The sequence below is a fragment of the Eleginops maclovinus genome, chromosome 15 (genome assembly GCF_036324505.1).
Source record: "Eleginops maclovinus isolate JMC-PN-2008 ecotype Puerto Natales chromosome 15, JC_Emac_rtc_rv5, whole genome shotgun sequence".
Taxonomy (NCBI): Eukaryota; Metazoa; Chordata; class Actinopteri; order Perciformes; family Eleginopidae; genus Eleginops; species Eleginops maclovinus.
Window position 1 is genome coordinate 11,176,225 of NC_086363.1, and position 5,803 is coordinate 11,182,027.

Here is a 5,803-nt window from a genome sequence, read left to right on the forward strand (position 1 = left end):
GCTTCTGTGAGACTTTAGTATGTTGGGAGGAGATCAATGTCAGTGAAAATGGTCATGGCGGTCACAGTCACAGCCGACCGACGACAAGTTAACTGGCTATGGTCATGCTCCCACTTCTGGACTTACACATGCTCAGTCAGACTGAGCATACTGACGAAGCACAAACGCAGAAGTCAGTAACGTGAGAACCGAGCGATCATGGTGACCAGGCTGTGACACAGCAGTTACTCAGACACAGAAATGCTGACAGAATGAGAACGGGTGTTCAGGAAGAGATGTAGAGTGGTGAGAGGACAGCTGTAAAACAGAATCAACAGCAACTCTCCAGAGACAAGCTATACAAGATGCGAATGAAAGAGCCACTGTACTAACAGCCACACTGCACTGACTGCTGATGGATGCTGGGCTCTTAAAGGGCAACCCCTCCATTTTTTACAAATCAAACTGTTGTAAAAACCTTGTTAAGTCAGCAGGGTTATCTGGTTTGAAGACTACATATTTTACCAAATGCTGCTTGGGTGTTTACCAGAAAGAGACAGTGTAAGATCATAAATATTTGAACTGCACTATGGGAAATGTAGGAGGAAGTTTGTTATAAGTTGGTGATCTTTGCATCTGCTAGTATGTACTGTATATAAATCTAATTATTTTTGTTTTATTTTGGCTTTATTGCTTCATACAATACCTTCGTCGTACGTACAGTATATGTTCAATGACCTCATGGCTCAAATGATTCACAATTTTTGGGGAGAAAGTGTTTTATTATCAGTTTCGTACGGTCACTATCCGCCGACTCATAGCTCCTTATAACTCCTCATAACTGGTGGGTAGTGATAAACCACTACTCCAACTTCTAAGCGATTTGGTTCTGATTTGTTCATTCAATCAAACATCACGACATTGGTCGTTGCAAAACATACCTGGCAGAATTCTGCGCTTTTCTTTTTTGACAGCATTAAATGATACTGCAATTATCATTGACTTAATAAGTGAGTTTGTTTGCTATAAACCAAACATATGCTTCTCTTTTGCTGAAGTAATAAACCACATTTCTATCACTATTTTCCAGTTGCTGCAAATCACCAAGGACTGCAATCTGATTATATAGGATCAATACAGCATTATAATTGTATAGACACAATTTTAATGTGACAACATGCTCTATTTACGCTACGTCTGTTTGCCAAAGAATCAGTAATACGACATGATAAAATACATCTGTTTTGTTTTTAACCATTGGCCTCCTATTTTTCAGTTTGTGTCATAATTACTAGAAGCCTTATTTCTCACATTATGGAAAAATTGCCAAAGTGCTTGAAGGGCATCCAAAGAAGCAAAAAAAACAAGCAGTCAGATGATCAGTCAAACAAACCTCCGGCTTTGCCCGATTAATTTGAAAGGAGAGCACAAAGTAATTACCAATCATCTTCGGACAAAGTTGGTAAATACATCTTATCACAACCAATAGTAATGATAGCCAAAGCTATTAAAAACATGAGGAGGAATCTGAATTTTATGTCAAGTACACAAACATAGGGTCGTGGTTTACAAAGTGTCACATGGTATTACTGCAGCCTAACTGCAGTTCAGTCACGTCGAATAGTAATCAACACTGTGACCCAACTAACAAGGAGACAATATTGTGTTGCCTGATCCCTAGAGCTCATTTCACTGCCAGATGGATATCTTTTGGTAATTAAACCGGTAAAAAAAACAGCCGCAGATACGACATACACAGACAGCAGTTAGACATGGGACTAGATGTGAGAGATATCAGGTTGAACGTGGCGGAAAGGGACAGTATGGTAAGGTGGTGGCAAAGTAACAGTTTGTTATAGTACACACACACACACACACACACACACACACACACACACACACACACACACACACACACACACACACACACACACACACACACACACACACACACACACACACACACACACACACACACACACACACACACACACACACACACACACACACACACACACACACACACACACACACACACACACACACACACACAGCTCCTTTTTTTCTTAATTAGCCTAAAGCCCTTATGTTTGGTTTCAGTTCTTCTTCTCAGTGTGGTGCCAGCGCTTCCGTTAGTTAAGATTTCAGCTCAACATCCTCCACTGCACTCATCTCTCCCTCCCTCTCGCTCTGACAGTCTCGTGTCTTTCTCTCTTTTTCTCACAGAACACACACATGCACACACACACATATATATCCTTCTCACTTTGCCCATATCTCCATTGCAGCTCTCCCCATATTCCTTTCTTGATTCATCACTTCTCCTCGCCTTGCTCTAGATCATCCTCCCACTCTGCTTTTACGAGGAGTGTTATCTCATCACTGTTATTTCATTTTCTCTTTCCATTGCCCGATCTACACTCCCCTCTTTTTTTATCTGCCATTTCAATGGTCTTCAAAAGCCTCGTTGCCTGGCATTGTGATTGTCGCCTGGCTGGTTTTCAGTCCATCAATACTCACCTTCTCACCCCCCACTGTCCTTCGTCTCTTGCCCTGTGAAAGTGAGAGAGTCGTTCACTGGAGCATGCTTGATGACATCTATCCAGTGGCGGTGTGACACCCATTCACAGTGTGGCGCATTAACAAACCTCAGAGGACGTCACGCCCTCCAAAAAAGACCCTCTGATAAACACTTCAGCTCCCTTTTTCCAAACCAAAGGCCAACACACACACACACACTTCTTTTATTCTGACCAAATGCCCACCCTGCACACAGATGGAGGTCTGTGTCAAGAGTGTAAGAGTGTTGCCATGGTTACAGCAATCTTTGCCGTTCATCACAAGGCTGGAGGTACACCTGCTGGGAGAGAGAGGCAGGTATCGTGGGATGATCCGTGTCAGTGTGTGTGTGTGTGTGTGTGTGTGTGTGTGTGTGTGTGTGTGTGTGTGTGTAAAGACAGGCAGGCAGATGTTCTCAGGGGTAAGTAAGAAACAGGAGGGGGTAAGTTGAATAAAGAGGACAAGGGAAAAAGCTGTGCGAAACCTGAACCTCTGGAATGCCCAATTCTCTCAGTATTTTAAAGCTCTGATGTTGTTTACCCCGGCAGCAACCCTTATCATCATCAAAGCCTCTAAGTGACACTCTACAAACGAAAAGTGTTCGCCAGTATCACCCCTCCCCTCCTCCTCCTTCTCCTCCTTTACCATCGCCATGGTAACTGATTGCCTCATTCTCCTCTGGCTTGGATCCCTCAGAAACACAAACCTGTTGTCGCCGCTGCCCTTGGTGAGCTCTCCGGCTTGTCTGTCATTATGTTGGATTACTGGGAAAAGTTTTGCTCAGAGCAAAGCAGAAGCCTCTCTGGTAAACATCTGGAGGTGTAAATACTGTAGATTGTGTTTGGTTAAAACACAGACATTCTGCTTTACCTTCCTTAATTTAGATTAGCTGTCTGAAACCCAAAGATCTTTTGTTGAAAACGATAAAAGACTGACATCTTTGAGTCTAAAGCAGCATTTTCTAGATGTTTTTTCATTATAATTATTATTAATGTTATTCATTTTAGTCAATATATTAATGTTTTGTTTCTGGTATTTTAATTCCTCAATATTTGCCAGCATCACATGTTCTGTGCCAACTATTCACAACTCTCCACTGCATTCTGCTGTTAACGTATGTGATGTTTACACCGAGTGAAATGCTAAAACCGTAGGCTTCATGTTCCATTTTTTTCAAACTAAATATTCTCGATTCTTTCTGCCTAATTCATACACATTCCCCCTCCCAAATTCAGCCTGACGTATTTGGTATGTTTTCAAAGTTGGGGACGACTGGGGTAACACTGTTTCTGTGAGGTCAAAATCTTTAGACTGACAATGGAAACAGCCAATCAGAAAAAAAACACACCACAAAGTCCATGTTTTAGCTACACTGGAGCTTTCGATCGTATAAAATCGGTGTTCTTCAGCAGACAAGTTATGATACAACTGCAGAATGTGACGTTTGCTTAAAATTGACACTCTTGGACATCTAAGACGGCAAACATTTTTTCACAAACTACACGGAATGAGATGCACATATCCGTTGAGAATCATGACACATGCAGTCCTTAAAGCCATAAAGCGCAAACACGGCTCCTATCCCTCTGTTCAAACTTGGTATTGTCCTACAGTAAGCCTCAATTTGTCTCACTCATCCCAAAGTGATGGACATCAATGAGCTTTGATTGCAAATGACTTACTGAATTACTGCACACTTGTATTGCACATACAGAGAAGCATGATTGCGCACACATCGTAGACATTTCATGTCTTCAAAAAAAGGAGAGAGCACATCACCATTATACTGACATCAGGTTTGAGGGGGAAAGAACGTCTCCCCTGCTGCTAATACTGATTTGGTGGATCTGCTAAGTTCAAGTCCTCTCTCATTCTATAATCTTCCAGTAATTGTCCCTCTTTTGCACCTCCACCCACATGTCTCTGTCCCCCATCACAAACCAGCTCTCCAGCTCCTTTTCACTCTCTTGAAAAGTTTTGGAAACATATGGCAGTCGGTAACAGTGTTGCAGATGTGAATGTGCCTGCCTTAATGCTAATGTGTGAAAATCAACCCATTATCGGCTTTTTTTTCAGTCTCAATGTCATAAAGCAGCTGTTACTGAAACATCTGATGCTTACTTTTATCAAGCAGCGAGGCATTCATGTGAGACACAACTTCATGTTGATCCCGTTTCTAAAGCACATTAAAGCAACTTTTAATCCAATTATTCTCACACAGGCGACACAGAACTGCTTCTATAGAACCACTGTGAAGAAACAGACCATATTGATCTATTATTAAGGGTTACAATCAATCAGACTCTCCACCAGCTGGGAGTTAAACTCACAAGTCTCCACAGCAAATCAACTCATTTCATCAGATTCAACGGATCAAGTGTCATTTTTCCCACTCAGTCGGCCTCATTCTGCCATGATTCAACTTTTGAAAATAACTTTATGCTGCTGGGGAAGGACTTCAATTGTTTTAACATTTATATAAAACATTTTTTAAAAGATGAAAACAATGCTTAATGTGTCACAAGATTCTTAAAATTGAAAAAGACTATTTGTCTTGGCTGCAGAGAAACAGGCCGGTTCAAGCCTATACTATTAGATTCATACATTCAAGATAGAATCGGAGGATGAAACCCTCTTTATTAGTCACATACATGCACACAGCAGAGCACACACAGTGAAATTGGTCCTCTGCATTTAACCCATCCTAGTACTAGGAGCAGTGGGCAGCTATTGTGCAGCGCCCGGGGAGCAATGGGGAGGGGGGGATTGGAGGTGTCCGGTGCCTTGCTCAAGGGCACCACAGCAGGGCCTAGGAGGTGAACTGGGACCTCTCCAAGTAGCAGTCCACTTTCCATATTTCAAGTCTGTTCAGAGACTTGAACCAGCGACCCTACGATTCCCATTCCAAGCCCCTACTGACTGAGCCACTGCTCTTTTTCCTGACAGACTTTTTCCATGATATTCCAACACAGAATAGCCGCAATGGTTTTGGTAAGGAACAGCACTGTCTTACAAATTCCTTAAAATCAGAAGAAACCACCTGAGCTTACATTAACTAACAATTAAGCTGCCAAAAGTGCCAACTCATTAAACACAGCTAGCTAGAATACACTACTTAATGTAATGCACAACCCAGAGGAACACATAAAAAGAGACACATAGAGACCAGCACTACCTATTGAAAAGAAAGAAGAAAGAAAGAAAATATAATAATATAATCATTTTAAGGAGCTGTCACACAAGCAGTCAACAAAAAGTTTAACAC